Raw genomic sequence first — 17,930 nt, forward strand, 5'->3', positions numbered from 1 at the left:
GCATTCTGACACCAGCCAGCTATACCTCAGGCGTAGCAGGCAGGAGCGACGCCATGGTCATTTGTAATGCCTGGTCAGCACTGACTACTGATAGGCCACATTTACTTCTACGTCCCTTTACTTCTATATCCTTCAGACCCCGTTACTTTGTCAGGGGAGCTCCACCGACGAATCAGTTCTGTCTGTTGTACTGTTCAAAATGCCCTGTGTCATGTTGTCAACACACTTACCATAGTGTACATTTGTTTTTGTACGTTTATTTGATTATCTGTTCTCCCGCTAGATCATCAGCTTTCTGAGGGCAGGAACCCAGTGAGCATGGGTGTTTGTGTGTGTGTGCGCATGTGTGTGCGTGCATGTGCGTGTTTGGATGACTTTTGTATCCCTTGGACTTAGCACTTAGTAGGGATTTCATGAACATTGGCTGCGCTGATGACTGAACCGGTCCCTGCTTTGGAGCTGACGTGGCTACAGGTTCCTCAGGCCATCAGCCATCTGTTCCAAGTAGTGCTAGCTGTATGTGGTACTTTGACTGTTCTCACCAGCACTTCGGCTCATTAGCGCTTTCTGTTTGCGATGGTTAATACACATATAGAAGCAAATGCTGCAAATTCAGGAGCTTATATAGCCTCCTTGAAATGAATTAATTTTGCTAATGCCTTTGTCACATCTGCATTTTGTGCTCCTCATTGCCTCCAAATACTGTCTGTTGCTGTGGCGATGATCTGTGGACTCTTGGGCTGAGTGCCTGTTGGAAGACTCTTTTATTATTATTCAGAAGCCTTTTCCACAGGTTGTCTTCTGTTTGTTTGTTTGTCTCTCATTTTAGCAATGTGAATTAGAAGCTGTCTCCTTACCATCAAATGCCTCCTCTGCTGGGTGTCTCTGTTAAATGGTCAGGTCCCTTGGAGTACACAGACAAGCAGGTCTGCAGCTGTAAGGTCTCAAGTAGAGAGAGCTTTGCCAGGAAGAGGACTGAAAAACTCCCCTCGGACTAGGAAAGTGGGGGATCCAAGTGATACGTTACAGGAGAGGATGCATTTAGTTGGGCACGGTACAATGCACAAAGACACAAGTAAAAGGAAATTTCTCTCTCCCTAATAAGAAAAGTTTTTACTGAAAAGTGTTCCCAAAAAATGATTGTGCAATTTATTTTTTTTCCCTGTAAACTTCCTGTGGAAAGACCAGCTGGGCAGAGTGATAAGCCATTTCTCATTCGGTGGGTGGTGGTGTACATGTCCATTCTTAGGTAGTGGAGCAATTGTTTCTGGTAAAAAGAAACTCCTATATTATGCAATTGCAAAGCAGCCAGGAATGTCCCTTCTTCCTAGGCCCTGCATCCTGAAATTCTACCACTTCTCAAGGCTTACTGTGAAGCTGTTGCCCTGAATGGCCTTCTCTGTTACTCCTGTAAGAATCAGCCACTCCTTGTCCTCTGCTCCCAAAGAACATTTACATCTATTTCAGTTGACTTTGCACTTCTGCCGCTCACATGTCCAGCCCTTGCACTTGAAGAGTATCAGCCCGTGAAGGGCTGGTGCTGATTTCTTTGACCCCTTCTCAGTACTTTGCATAGAATAGACAATCAAGTGTGTTAAAATCAACATGTGGGAGAGCAGAGTAAAGGGAGTTCTTACTTCCACAGTGCTGTGATGGATGGAAGCTGAGGCGAAGAAACTGGAGCCTCCTGGGCAGTGTGATAAGAAGCCATCAAAGGGCTCCTTGGAGGGACTTAGTATGTGACACATGGCGGGGACTGCCCTCTTCTTTCCTTTCTGGTCTGTTGTCTCTATTCAGCAGGCTTATCTCATTTTCCCCATTGTGGGGCTGGTGAGGGTGTTTGGTTGCCTGTCTCACCTCTGTGTGGCTGGCCTTTTTTTCAATTTTTATTTTAGTTTCAGAGGATACATGCGCAGGTTTGTTATGGGGTGAATTGAGTGTCACTGAGGTTTGGTGTACAAATGATCCCATCCCCCACGTGTAGTGAACATAATATCAGATAGGTAGTTTTTCGACCCTTGCCCCCTTCCTACCCTCCCATCTCTAGTATCCCCAGTGTCTATTCCTATTTTTATGTCCATGTGTACTCTCATGTTTAGATCTCATTTATAAGTGAGAACATGTAGAATTTGGTTTTCTGTACGTGCAGTAATTTGCTTAGGATATTGGCCTCCGTTGATAGCCTTCTTTTAAAGAGACATTTATATAATCACATTTAAGTTATATATATGTAAAATTAATTTGTCACGTTAAAAAAAATAACAACATGGCTGGACACAGTGGCTCATATCTGTACCTGTAATCCCAACACTTTGAGAGGCTGAGGTGGGATGATCACTTGAGTCCGGGGGTTTGAGACCAGCTTGGGCAAATTAGCAAGACACCATCTCTACAAAAAATGTGTAAAACACTAACCAGGAGTGATGGGGCATGCCTCTAGTCTCAGCTACTTGGGAGGCTGAGGTGGGAGGATCACTTGAGCCCAGTGAGCTATGACCATACCTTTGCACTCCAGCCGGGGTGACAGAGTGAGACTCTGTCTCTAAAACAACAATATTAGTTTTCCTAGTGAGTATGCGAGCTCCTTTACTCATGGATTTAATCAATTGGAAGAAAGAAAGAAAGAAAGAAAGAAAGAAAAAAGAAGGAGACTATTTCATTATAGTCAGCGAAGTCCAGCCACCTATCTGTCAGCAGTTCAAAGATCAGTTAGCAATGAATAGTTTTAATCCTACTCATTTCCTCTAATCATTCTCAAGAAAGAAGTCTAAACCCCCCTAAATGGATTGTTGGACTCAAATGGAATGTTAACACGTACGCTAGGAATGAAGTTATTTACTGGCAGAATCATGTATACATCTGTCATGTCAACAGAATTACAGATACTATTAGAAATAAATTTGAACAAAAACTGTTGCACATTTTGACTAGATGAAATTATTTACTACGTGTTGAAAGTGAGTTTAACAGAGTAGAAAAAAAGGAAGGGTATGGCATCTTTTAGAGATGTGGAATCCTGACTGTGAGAGGTTTCCATTTGTTGACACATTAAGAATCTTGGAGCACTGTGGAGCTCCCAGGCACTCACCCACACTTCTTAGATCCAATTGAATTTAAGACCACAAGAAATGACAGCCATAATTGCAAGGGGAAAACCCTCCAAACTGGCTTGCTTACCAGCATGAGCAACAATTTCTGCCCATAAGTAGTATGCAACTGGATTTCATTTAATTTAGTTTCTATGGCAGTAGAAAGAAAGAAAAAAAAACGACTGATTTCCTTTCTACAGCAATAATGGTATAGTGTATATTGCTTACAATTGTATTTCCCTGGCATGTGAAATAATGCTTTTTTTGATAAAGAATTCATACATCATGTGGTGCCAGACATTAGCATTCTTTATGTTTTAACATAGGATGAAATTACCATGCTTTTTTTTTGTTTTGTTTTTGTTAGAGATAGGTTCATGCTCTGTCACCCGGATTGAAGTATAGTGGCACGATCGTAGCTCACTGTAACCTCGAACTCCTGGGCCCAAGTCATCCTCCTGCCTCAGCTCCTGAGTAGCTGGGACTGTAGGCATGCACCACCACACCCAGCTATTTTTAACATTTTTTATAGAGATGGGGTCTCACTGTGTTGCTCAGGCTGGTCTCAAACTCCCGAACTCAAACGATCCTCTTGCCTCAGCCTCACAGAGTGCTGGGAATTACAGGCTTGAGCCACCTCACTCAGCCTATAATGCTACATTTTTCTTCTCTAAAAGGTAAGGACTCCTACCACAGTACCTTATCATACTTAAAATAATTCATTTCTTGATATCATCAAATATCCTGTCAGTTTTCAAAATTTTGATTACCTCATAAATGCCATGATTTTTTAAAGTTTGCTTTTGTAGAATCCCACCAAGGTCCACACATTACAGTTAACTATGTCCCTTAAGTCTCTTTTAATATCTAATTTCTACTTCCATCTCTTCTTCACCTTTGTGATGTTTTTGTTAAGGAATTCAGGTCATTTTTTCTGTAGAATTTTCTAGAGTCTGAGTTTTGCTATATCACTATGTTATACTGCTTTAATAACTATTAATGTTTATGTAAACATAATTCACATAAATGACAGTTATTTCTCTAGCCAGAGTGAGAAATACCTCCTCTTAATCAGAACAACCTCAAACATGAATTAAACTACCACAGCCGTTTTTGCTACTGAACATCATCAGAGAATGTGAAGTTCTCCCTGTTCTTTCTGTTTTCCATGTGAAGAGGTTGTGAAGGTATAGGACGATTAGGTAAGAGTATGTTACTCAGCATCCACATCTGTGAGGAACAGTTGGATTTTCTTCAAAAATTATCACAAATCAACTCCTATAATCTTATGTAACTTCAACAAGTACCAATTAAATGAGGCAGATTATTGGTTTGGGTTGTGAGGGAGGATGCTCCCAAAAGAATCTTAAAGTTACAAAGGGCTACTCTGTGTGCCTGGGGAACTTCACTGAAGCATAAATGAATGAAGCTTTGATGGTTTAATTAAAACTAAATATGAGAGACCAAAAAAACAAATGACATAGACCTTAACCACAGTAAAACTGTAATAAGCTTTACAAAAGCCTGTTCACATATTCATGAGCAGCGTTTTCAGTATCTGATTAAAGTAGATTGATTACTTAAGGACTGAAATGTATTATACAAAATGAGTTTATAGAGGTCTAAATTTATGCATATAGACTCAAACCCAGCACACCTTTATGAAATATAACCATTTCAAGGAGAAAAATGGTTTGCCATGGTGATACAGAAATTTCTACCAACATAGCAGCCTCCTATCCCATTTCTTTTTTTTTTATTTTTTTGAGACAGAGTCTCACTTTGTCGGCTAGGCTGGAATGTGGTGGCATGATCTTGGCTCACTGTAACCTCTGTCTCCCGAGCTCAAGCAATTCTCCTGCCTCAGCCTCCCAAGTAGCTGGGATTATAGGCGTGTGCCACCGCGCCTGGCTAATTTTTTGTATTTTTAGCAGAGACAGGGTTTCACTATGTTGGCCAGACTGGTCTTGAACTCCTGACCTCAGGTAATCTGCCCGCCTCAGCCTCCCAAAATGCTGGATTACAGGTGTGAGCCACTGTGCCTGGCACCCATTTCTAATGTATAGCATGTGCCTGTCATATAATAAACCTTATGGTTCATTTTGACTTATACATTTCTTATATACTCTTTGAAGGTCATTGACCATGACATTAAAACATAATTTTTTTAATGGATAGGCAAAGCCTGGAGGATTTTTAGGGCAGAGGATTGTTAGGGTGTTATTTATGATACTATAGTGGTGGATTCATATCATGATAAATTTTTCCAAACCCAAAGAATGTACAGCACCAAGAGTGAACCCTAATGTAAACTACGGACTTTGTGTGACTATGATGTATCAATGTAGGCTCATCAGTTGTAAAGAATGTACCACTCTGACGGGGGATGTTGACAACTGGGGCGGCTGTGTGTGTGTGAGGGCATCAGGTATATGGGATATCTTTGTACCTTCCTCTCAATTTTGCTGTAAACTTAAAACAGCTCTAAAAAAAGTTTTTTTTTTTTTAACTTAAAGACAAAAACAAAACAAAACAAAACATTAAGGCATAAATCAGGCTCTATTTTAACTTGGAAAGAGAGTAACACTTTTTTGGGTAGAACCTATTTGTACTTTTCTAATAAGCAAAATTATGTAGGGGATTGCTATGCTCATATCAGGAAAATGTCTCTTCTTAAAGTAGTTGGTATGCACCAGAAGATATAAATTGTGATTTACCCACTTTTTTTTGTGAAGTGATATGAGGGATTCACTTGAAGACTGAGCCCAGTGACAGTATTTGCAGGCCTCCCTTAATAACACTAAACCATCATCGAAATGCTGTATGCTTGAGGCTGGGCGTGGTGGCTTATGCCTGTAATCCCAGTACTTTAGGAGGCCAAGAAAGGAGAATTGGTTGAGGCAAGGAGTTCAAGACCAGCCTGGGAAACATAGTGAGACACTGTCTCCACAAAAAATAAATAAAATTTACTGAGCATAGTGGTGCACACCTGTAGTCTAAGTACTTGAGAGGCTGAGGTGGGAGGATCGCTTGAGCCCAGGAGGTCGAGGATGCAGTGAGCTGTGATTATGCCACTGTACTTCAGCCTGGGTAACAGAGCAAGACCCTGTCTCAAAAAAGAAAAAGTACTATGTGCTTGAAACTGGATTTTTTGTTAGTCCAGTCCGTTTTGTGACCAACAACAATCATTTGTAAGATTGGGATTTTAATGTGTATTTAAGGCTTTTGCCTGTGGCCACTAAGCAGAATGAAGTTTAATTCTAGTCTAGATCTTCCCTCTTTTCATATTTTCCTTTACCTCTATTGTAGGCAGATAAGAGTTCAAAAAATGGTGTTTTTGATACTTATGAGGCTTACATCTTGCTTCTGTTGCTGTAGTTGTAAGCGTTGTTACTATCATAAGTAAAAGGAATGCTAAAATAAATTCTTTTTAGTAAAAAAGAAGACGAATTTGGGTCACGACATGCAAAAACTCAGGTAGTGCTACTTTCAGGCACATTTCCAATGATGTCACTCAGGCCTATTTCAGCTGTGCCTGGAGAGGGCTTTCCTTTCTGTTGACCACTGGCTATCTATCAGTGAGTCACCACCTGAAGTGAAGGAGGAGATCGGTGTTCTTCCTTTCACTTCATCACTTCCTTGTCTTTGCCATTCATTAATTCCCTCCTTGTTGTTTTGTTTTGTTTTGTTTTGTTTTGTTTGAGACAGAGACTTACTCTGTCACCCAGGCTGGAGTACAGTGCTGTGACCTTGGCTCACTGCAACCTCCACTTCCTGGGTTCAAGTGATTCTCCAGCCTCAGCCTCCCTAGTAGCTGGGACTACAAGTGCCCGCCACTGTGCCTGGCTAATTTTTATATTTTTAGTAGAGACGGGATTTCACCATATTGGTCAGGCTGGTCTCAAACTCCTGACCTCCTGACCCACCTCAGCCTCCCAAAGTGCTGGGATTACAGACGTGAGCCACTGCGCCTGGTACTTCCCTCCTTCTTACCTTTAAAGTATCCCTTTTCCCCCGTGGTTGACTTTTCTCCTCTGTCATAGAACCCAACCCATCTGTCTAATCTGAAAATGTAGAGATAGAAATGGAGATAATCCATTAATTAGCACCCCTTTTAAAATCTTTCTCTTTTTTTTCTTTCAGCTTGACTTCAAAAATGCACACAATCTCCACATGCTCTAATAATGTTCAAGTACACCATTCTAACACTAAAAACCTTTAGATCTTTTTGTCGCATTAGAATATTGTCTGATCTCTTGCTTTCCTTACTGATTGTAAAGGTGCCTACCATGGACCTTGGAAAATGTTAATCACCTTTTGTTCTTCGCCAGTCTTTGGAGAATCCTTTGGGGCCCTTCCCTCCATTCCTTCAGCTTGTATTCAGCACCTTTTGTTCTGTTGTAGTCACCTTCATTATCATGCAGCTTCTTTATAATCCTTGTGGTAAGCTAAAATTTGTCCCTTATCTCCCCTGCCACCGTAATATCTATGTCAAAACTCTGGAAGGTGTGCATGGTACCTTATTTGGAAAACAGGTCTTTGCAGATATGGTGAAGTGAAGGATCTTGAGATAAGATAATCCTGGATCATCTGGGTGTGTCCTAAATGCCATCATAAGATTCCTTATAAAAGAGGCAGAGAGCGATTTGACACCACATGCATACACATCACAAGCCAAGGAATGCTGAAAACTTAGAATCTTGAAGGGGCAAGGAACTGATTCTCTTCTAGAGCCTCTGGAGGAAGCAAGGCTCTGGCCCTGCCTACACTTTGGTTTTGGACTTCTGGCCTCTAGAACTGTGAAAGAAGACATTTCTGCTGTTTTAAGGCATCAAGCTTGTAATAATTTGTTACAATGGCACAGCAAGCTAATGCAATTCTCTTTTAACATTCTGGGCAAAATAATCGATTAGAAATGAGTTAATTTTCACAAGGCAAACATGCCGGAGTAACCAGCACCTAAATCAAGAAGTAGAACTTTACCAGCACCCCAAAAGACCCTTTTAAGCCCCCTTTAGTCATGGCCCATCCTCTCCAAGGTGTGCGCCGTTGTGACTTTTAATATTGCAGAATCACACGGTGCCTAGTCCTCTGTATCTGGATTCCTCCTCTCAATAATGCATTTGTGAGATTCATCCATGTTGTCACATGTGGTTGTAGATTTTTCATGCTCATTACTGTATAGTACTCATTGTCTCTAGATAGCATGCTTTTTAATTTCTTCTGCTGTTAATGGTTTACAAATACTATGGCTATGAACATTCATTACATGAACACATATCTGTGTTTCTATTGGGTATATAACGAGAAGGGGAATTCCTGAGTCCAGGAAGCCTCATTTCTTTCTGTACTCTAAGTTGACAACCTCATCTACATTCACTGTTTCAGTGGTCACTCATTGCTGTGACTCTTTTTTTTTTTTTCTGAGTTGGAGTCTCACTGTCGCCCAGGCTGGAGTACAGTGGTGCGATCTCGGCTCACTGCAAGCACCGCCTCCCAGGTTCACGCCATTCTCCCGCCTCAGCCTCCCGAGTAGCTGGGACTACAGGCATCTGCCACCAGGCCTGGCTAATTTTTTGTATTTTTAGCGGAGACAGGGTTTCATTGTGTTACCCAAGATGATCTCGATCTCTTGACCTCGTGATCCACCCGCCTCGGCCTCCCAAAGTGCTGGGATTACAGGCATGAGTCACTGTGCCTGGCCTGCTTACATCTTTCTGTTTTTCATCTTTCTGCTGAGATTCAAAAGGACTGCTATCAGTAATATATTCACACCCCACCCCCCAATTTAGTGTGTTCCCATTTGAACTCAAGCTCCTATCAAAAAAAAAAAAAGAAAGTTTGACCAGATGTGGTGGCCCACGCCTGTTATCCTAGCACTTGGGAGGCCTAGGCGGGTAGATCACTTGAGCCCAGGAGTTCGAGACCAGCCTGGTTAACATAGTGAGACTTTGTCTCTAAAAAAAAAAAATTAGCCAGGTATGGTGCGTGTACCTGTACTCTTAGTTACTCAGGAGGCTAAGGTAGGAGGATTGCTTCAGCCCAGGAGTTGGAGCCTGCAGTGAGCCATGATTGCATCACTGCACTCCAGCCTGGATGACAGAGTGAGACCCTGTCTCAGAAAATACCACAAAACCTCCCTTACTATGTTAATGGCAAATCATTATCCTTGATTATGCATGTTCAAAGCAGAATCATCTTTAATTCTTTCTTTGCCTGTAAACACCAAGTCCCTGAAGCCTGTTGGGTTTCCCCACATGTTGTCTGTGTTAGCTGAGGGACACACTCTCTCAGATGACTCCCACACGATCTCCCAGCCCCCAGTCTGTGTAGTCTATTATCCATCTACAAATTCTAGTTTTATCTTTCCAAAGCAAAGCTTAGATGATGACATACATCTTCTCAAAACCCATGGACATGGATGGATCCATCCATTGGTTATAGGATCAAGTCAAAATTCTTTATGTTGGATTTCTATGTTTTCAAAAGTTTGCCTTCAACATCATTTCTATGAGAAATTACTCATATAAGGCTTTATCAGGAAGTGTTGAATTGTGTAATAGCATTATCTTCAATCACATTTTGATGATTCCTTGCTCAAAGGGTCTCCTCTGGGCATTTCTTGTCCTGGCTCCATGTGATTACCATTCATGGTGAGTTTACTGTGCCTAGCACACACGTAATCCTTACAACAGTTTTGTGCCGTCAATACCTATGTTGTTATTCCCAATTTATACTTGAAGAAACCACAGCTCAGAGAGTTTGAGGTATTGTCTGACGTCATCCATCCAGAAACGTAACTGGGATTCAAACTCTGAAAGTCAGAGAACAGCTTGTCTGTTATTTACATGCTCATTACTCTTCTGGAGATGGGAGTGTTTCCTTTCCAGCTCTTCAGCTCCGTGGAGTGGTTTACTGAGGCTGCGTGTCCTCCTGGCAGAGAGCTGTGGCTCTAGGTCCTGACCTTCTGGTCTGATCACCTCCGAAGGATGTGTGCTTTCTCCGCCTTCACATTCTCTAAAGCTGCGCTCTTGCAGCTATTGCCTGGGTAAGGGCTCTTTAGTTATTATAACACCCATCTTCGTTTTGCACCCTCCTCTATCTCTGTTTCACTCTTCCTCCCTCTTCCTCTTCTCTTTTTCTCTTCTGCCCTCCCTCCCCACTAGGTTTCTCCCTTTTCCTCTCTTCCCTTTCCTTTTGTAAGTGTAGTGGCTCTCAACTCTTTTTAAGGTCAACCCCTGGAAGTGAAAAATATCCCTCTGATTACCTCCCTACCAGGCCTCACTTAGCGGATTAACAACAACAACAAAAAGCCAGCAAAACACTTCAGTGTAATACAATGTCACCAAATAAGAAAATTAGGGCTGGGTTGGAGAGGTTAGGTATAATTTGCTTTAGCAATATAAGAATGATTCATGTTTGAATCACCATGCAGACATTTATTAGAGTTTAGTGATGAGGAAATTATGGGCCAGAATATACTGTTGATATAAATTTGCATCATTTTACATGGTATACTTAACCAAATAACACACAAGAAATTAAAAGGAGGCTGATGAAGCTGAAAGAGTAGTCATTTATAGTAGGGATTGCCAAACCATGACCAATTCAAGGCTACAATGATAGATGATTCTTATGTCCTTCTTGAAAATTGCAACAATCCTAGCTGTATAACAGGACTTTTGCAGTTTCCCGATGTTATCTACTTGCCACACTTTAGAAAAGTGACTTGGAGTCTTTAGGAGACTCTACCAGGACATGACTTTTAGGTTAAATTTCAGCAAATACCAATTAACATCTTCCTTCAACTCAACTCTTCTCTTCACAAGCAGGAGCAACTCATGTGAAATATTTAACTAACAGATACCCTATTATGAAGGGAAAATTCAATTTAAAAACCCCACAGACTACCAGCCACTGCCATTTGGTGACCAAAATGCAATTAAGCTTAATAGTTTAATGTTATTACCCTAAAAATTTTATTATGCTTTAATAAACCCCTGGTAAACCTCATGTTATCCTCCATTTAACATTAACTCAATCGGAACAGGGAAGCAAATTACACCTTAGGTAAAAATGTAGGAGATTTTTGTGTCTTTATCTATACTTTTAAATGACTAACTTTCTTAAATTTCTAAATGTGGCAGTTTTACTTACAGTATTATTATGACAACTCAATTAGATAATTATGAAGTGCATTTACTCATGAAATACACAATAAGACTGGTATGATTTGATCCCCAAATCTATTTTCACATCTCACTTGTGTTCTGAACTTGTGAATTTCTGTCTCCTGTAAGTTTAGGATGTGAGTCAGTGAAGAGTTAAAAGAGCTTGGACTGTAGAGCTGAATTGCTTGGGTTTGAATTCCGGTGGCAAGACTTTCTAGCTGATCTTTGACAGGTACATTCTCTGCTTCAGTGTCCTGAAATAATACTGCCCATCACAAAGGGGTATTAGGAAGATTGAGTTAATATTTGAAAAGCATATAGTGCCTGACACATAGTGAGTACTGAATATATGTTTATAAAATGAAATGGATAAACTGTTCCTCCTATAAATGGGGCTCAGGAATTCTGGAGTATCAGGCATTTGTTTAAGGTATTATAATTACATCTTCATTTGTATTTTTAATATGTCTTAGGATCATTTCACAAGGAAGATAATTTTCACCTGTTTGTTTTACTACTTTTGAGAAGGTACCCAACAGAGTCAGGAAGTAGCCACAGAGAATATTTTCTTTAGTTAGGTAATGAAATATTACCGTTTAAACAGTGCTGTGTTACTGGAAGTCCTAGCAAGTATAACAAGGCAAAAACAAACAAAAAACAAAAGGCATACAAATTGGAAAGGAAAACATAAAATCACTTTTAGTTGCAGATTACATGACTGTCTATGTAAAATAATACATATAAAATAATATATATGAAAAAGCTTCTGGAGCTTATAACTGAGTTCAGTTAAATTTCAGGATACAAGATCGATCTACAAAAATTATTGTATTTTTATGTACTAGCAATGAGCAATTATGATTTGAAAATTTTAAGAACAGTACCATCTATAATAGCACCAAAAAAAGAAAACATTTAGGTATACATTTAGCAAACTATGTTCAGGATCTACATGTTTAAAATTATGAAATACTAATGAAAAAAAATCAGTGGCGACCTAAGTGGAGAGATATTCCATATTCTTTTTTTTTTTTTTTTTTTGAGGCAGAGTGTTGCTCTGTCACCCACGCTGCAGTGCAGTCATGTGATCTTGGCTCACTGCAGCCTCTGCCTCTAAGGTTCAAGTGATGCTTGTGCCTCAGCCTCCCAAGTAGCTGGGATTATAGGCATGTGCCACCACACCTGGCTAATTTTTGTATTTTTAGTAGAGACAGGGTTTCACCATGTTGGCCAGGCTGGTCTTGAACTCCTGGCCTCGAGTGATCCGCCTGCTTCAGCCTCCCAAAGTGTTGAGATTACAGGTGAGATATTCTATATTCATGGATTGAAAGACTCAATGTTGTTAAGATGTCAGTTCTCTCTAAAGTGATTTTTTAGATGCAACACAATTACAATCAAAATCCCAGGATTTTTTTGTAGCTATCAATTGATGGATATCAACAGCCAGCTGATTCTCAAATTTACACAGGAAAGCAAAGAGAACAACTACAACAGCCAAAACACATTTGAAAACAGAATAGAGTTGACCTACCTGATTACAGCAGCTACCGTAAAGCTCCAGCAGTCAAAACAGTGTTGTATTGACAAAGTGATAAACACATAGATTTCATGAAATAAAACAGAATCCAGAAATAAACCCACCAAAGTATAGCCAGTTAAAGTTTGATGAAAATGCAGAGGCAATTCAATGGAGAAAGGACAGCCTTTACAACAAATATGAACCTTGACCCATGCCTCACACCATATACAAAAATCAACTCTAAATGGTTCATAGACTTAAATTTAATGTAAAGCTATAAAACTTCTAGAAGAAACCATAAAAGAAAACTTTTGTGACCTTGGGTTACGCAAATATTTTTTTTCAATACCACACCAGAAGCACAATCCAATAAAGAAAAGGTGGATGAACTGGACTTAATTCGATTTAAATATTCTTCTCTTGTAAAGACACACTTAAGAGAATGAAAAGACAAGTCATAACCTGACAGTATCTGCAAATTACATATCTGACAGAGGAACAATATTCAGAAAATATAAAGAACATTCAAACCTCAACAGTAAGAAAACAAACTCAACAATAATTTTTAAATGGGCAAAAGCATTGAGTACTTAACCAAATAAGATATACAGATAGCAAATAAGCACATGAAAAGATGCTGAACCTCATTAGTCATTAGGGAAATGCAAATTAAAACCATAACGAGATACCACTACATACCTATTAGACTGGCTTTAGAAGAAAAACTGACGGTACCAAGCATTCACAAAGATGTTAGACAGTTGAGATGCTCCTCATGCTTTGCTGGTGGGAATGCAAAATGTTTCAGTCACTTTGGGAGAGCTTGGCATATTCTTATTAAGGTAAACATACCCTTACCTATGAGCCAGTAATCCTACTCCTAGCTCTTTACTCAAGACAAATGAAAGCATATGTCTACATAAAGACTTGTGTATGAATAGCAACTTTATTCAAAATTGCCCAAGCTGGAGACAACCCAAATGTCCTCAAACCTGTGGGTGGACATCTGTGGATGAATCTCACGTGCATTTTGCTAAGTCAAAGAAGTCAAACCCGAAAGGCTACATACTGTATGATTCCATTTATATGACAATCTGGGAAAGGTAAAATTTTAGGAACAATAAATAAATCAGTGGTTGCCAGGGGCTGGGATTTGGGGTGCGGGGAAGACTAACCTCAAAAGGAGAGCATGACAGAGATTTTGGGAGTGAAGGATCTATTTTGTATCATGACTATGCTGGTATATATGCAGTTTTCAAAACCCATTAGACTGTACATCAGAGACAAAGAGAATGAAGTTTGCTGTATGACAATTAAAAAGTAAGTTTAGGAAAGAATAGAAATGTCTTAGAACAAGTCACTTATTTGAATTTGAAATAGAAAAAAGCCAGCCTTTTTCTAAGTTACCGTACTGTATTACTGTATTTTAAAATTAGACCAGTAAGCACCTTTCAGTATTCTTTATAGCATCCAGAAATGGATCTGTTCCTGCTTAGATGTTCAGAGGTAATAAATATGCCTTACGTTTCTTGCACCATTTATTTTAAACATCTAGGCTGGGCACGGTGGCTCATGCTTGTTATCCCAGCACTTTGGGAGGCTGAGGTGGGCAGATTACCTGAGGTCAGGAGTTCAAGACCAGCCTGGCCAACATGGCGAAACCCTGTCTCTACTAAAAATACAAAAATTAGCCAGATGGATTAGCAGGTGCACACCTGTAATCCCAGCTACTTGGGAGGCTAAGGTAGGAGAATCACTTGGAACCCGGGAGGTGGAGGTTGCAGTGAGCTGAGATCGTGCCACTGTACTCCAGCCTGGGAGACAGAGTGAGACTCCATCTCAAAAAAAAAAAAAAAAGAAAAAATCTAGTTTCTTTCTTAATCTGAAAACTTTCTTTCTGTTTTTATTTTATTTTAGCATCTAATTCCACATGTCAGTTCTCCGGAAAAATTTATCCCCTCCTTTCATTACTTTATCTTAGCTAGTATTTTTCTTTGCATGTCTCTTTGTTTTTCATCAGTAAGTGTTTTATTTGGTTTCTTCAAGTCCCACATAACGCAGCTTCTTGATTTTAAAGCAATGTGATTGACTGCTGAGTGGCTGGCACCTGTGGGAGGAGGAAGCTGTGTGGGTGCAGGAGGCAGCTGGGCTGTGTGGGTAGGATGCAATGACTCACTTTTGTCATGTGTTGATTTTTGATGCAGAAACGTTAAGGACCCCAAAAGAAAACTCTTTATTTGTATTAAAGAGTCCTTAAGTCATTTTTAGCCTCGAGGGGGGAAAAAATCCTTCTGAAGCTCCTTTGACCTGTCTTCCCATTTCATAAACTTCTTCTGTGTCTTTTACCTCAGTTTCATCTGATTGATTTCTCATTCACCAAAGTTTAATGCTAATTTCATACCCATTAGACAAGATGGACTCTGCACCAAACAGCTTCTCAAGCGTCTGCGGTATTTTTATGTGCTGCACTTTGGTTTTATATTCTGACACACAGGTCTTGAATTTGTTCATTTTATATTTTGATAAGTTCCTAAATTGTGAAAGTAATCAATGTTCATAATAGAAATTGTGGGAAATATAGAAGGTATAAAATAGAAAAATAAAATAATCCATAATCTCTATAACACAGCTATTACCAACAAAAGTTGGTGTACAACTTTTCAGGTATTTTTTTATGCACATGGATATATACATAGAATGTAAACATCATGATGCACTCATTATAATGTATACATTGTATTTTTAATGTATATGCTATACATGGCAGTATGTATATTATATTTTACTTTTTATTTTTACTTAATATAGTTTGAATTTATCCCCTGTTGCTAAGTATTCTCCTACATTTTTCTTTTTCTTTGGTTACATGTAATCCCATTATTTGAAATTATGATATACATATATATATCTCATGATTACATATATACACATACACACATACATATATAACCATTTTCTTACTGATAGGTATTTAGACATTTTCCATTACTTTATCGTAAAAAATAATTTTTCAATGGACAGACAGGTAAATCTATTTTCACATTTATAATCTTCTCAGAGTAAATTCCAAGGAATGGAATTATTGGGTCAGAGTGTACATAATTTTTAGGATTTAAGCCTCCTAGAAAGTTTACACTTGGCTGGGGTGTGGTGGCTCATGCATCTAATCCCAGCACTTTAGGTGGCTGAGGCAGAAGGATTGCTTGAGGTCAGGAGTTTGAGACCAGCCTGTGCAGCATAGTGACACCTGTGTTTACAAAAAAGTTTTAAAAATTAGCCAGACATGGTGGCACACACCTGTAGTCCCAGCTACTCGGGAGGCTGAGGCTGAAGGATCGCTTGAGCCCAGGATTTTGAGGCTGTGCATATACAGTGAGCTATGATTTTGTCACTGCACTCTAGTCTGGGCAACAAACTGAGAACTGTCTGCCTTTAAAAAAAAAGAAAAAGGAAAAAAAAGAAAGAAGAAAGTTTATACTTCCCACAGCATAAAAGAGTGTCATTTCTCTGCATTTTCATTGACTTCTTTACTTTGCTCACTTAGGCAAAACAATTGGCATTTTATAGTTGGTTTAATGTGCATTTATTAGAAGCAAGATGAAGAAGAATTTCTCATATGTTTATTTACCATTTTAAATTTCTGTGAATTTGCTTGCTGATGTCTATAGCGTGATTGTCTAATGTAATGTTTTTATCATTGCTGAGTTATTTTAAATTGATCATAAGAGATGATTTATAACGATATTAACCTTTCATCTCTCAAATATTGCATAATTTTTAACAAATTATCTTCTTTTAAATTTGTTATATATTAACATTTTCATCGTAATTATGAATGGCTTCTGTTTTATATTTCTGAAATGTTTATTGCAATTACAAAGGAAGCTCTTTGTTTTCATAATAGTTTTCCATCTTGATACCTTACTAAATTGTATTATTACTTCTAATAGCTATTCAGCTAAGTCTGTTGGGGTATTTGGTTGACATCCACAACATCTGTAAATAGAGATAATTGTGTATTTTATTTTCTAGAATTATATCTTCTTACTTTCTAGAAATCTTATTGCAGTGGCTGGGATTTTTCAGAAAGCTATTATATAATAAGTAGTGGCAATAGCTGACAGCCTTTGTTTCTGATTTTCATGTGAATACCTAAATGCACAAAGTTGGAAGTTGTTATGAAATGTGTATTATTCTCTATGTTAAGGAAATGCCCTTATATTTTTAATTTGCAGTTATAATTTTTTAATTTTAAAATTTTGTTCTTCTTAGAGCTAGGGGTCTTGCTGTGTTGCCCAGGCTGGTCTCAAACTCCTGGCCTCAGGCGATATTCTCACCTCAGCCTCCTGAGTAGCTGAGATTACAGGTGTGTGCCACTATGCCCAGCTCAGCAATTATTTTTAATGATAAATGGATTGAGAATTTTAATTAATGCACTTGGAACATATTCGAGATGCTGATGACTTTTTTCCATTGAGCTATCCTTGCATCCTCCAAATAAATTTTAAACTCACGATCTAGGTCTTATAATGCTTGGTACATTTTGTTAGTTTTTCTTTCATATTTTTGTTTATAGCCATAAAGGAGTTTTAGAGTAATCTAAATTTCATTTTTGTGACATTGTCAATTTTTGATATCAAATTTCTACTACCTTGTTACTGGTCATCTTTGAGCCTTGGATGGATTTGCATCTGTGGTTATATTCCCCTTAGTTATATTTTCTATACCTTTTTTCTCTCTTTTTTTCTTGATTATACTTACCAGGGACTTACTAGATATTAGTTATTTAACTCTAAAACCGAATTCTGGATTAACTAACTAATAAGCTTACCTGTTTATTTATTTAAGTCTCATTTTACATGTGTTACTGCTATTTTTTATGAATCTGCTTTTTTAAAAAAAGTTTTCTTATTTGAAACCTTAGTTAACTTGTTTTAATGTTGAAATTTATGAGAGAGCATTAGCCCCTGCTTCCCACCATCACAAATTCTCTTCAGTTTCCAGTAATCATGTGATCTCCTCCTTCTTTAAAAAAATGCAGGTTTGGGCCAGGCGTGGTGGCTCACACCTGTAATCCCAGCATTTTAGAAAGCCGAGGCAGGAGGATTATTGGAGGCCAGGAGTTTGAGTTCCACCTGGGAAACAGGAAGA

The 17,930-nt window shown here is 38.8% G+C and overlaps 1 protein-coding gene across 1 annotated transcript in view; it reads left to right on the forward strand.

Annotated features, from left to right (window-relative positions):
* Positions 1 to 17,930, forward strand: part of MAP3K5 (mitogen-activated protein kinase kinase kinase 5) — a 242,708-nt gene that overhangs the window by 59,470 nt on the left and 165,308 nt on the right. The gene's annotated exons all lie outside the window — the stretch shown is intronic.

Source organism: Colobus angolensis, unplaced genomic scaffold (genome assembly GCF_000951035.1).
Source record: "Colobus angolensis palliatus isolate OR3802 unplaced genomic scaffold, Cang.pa_1.0 Scaffold58, whole genome shotgun sequence".
Classification (NCBI taxonomy): Eukaryota; Metazoa; Chordata; class Mammalia; order Primates; family Cercopithecidae; genus Colobus; species Colobus angolensis.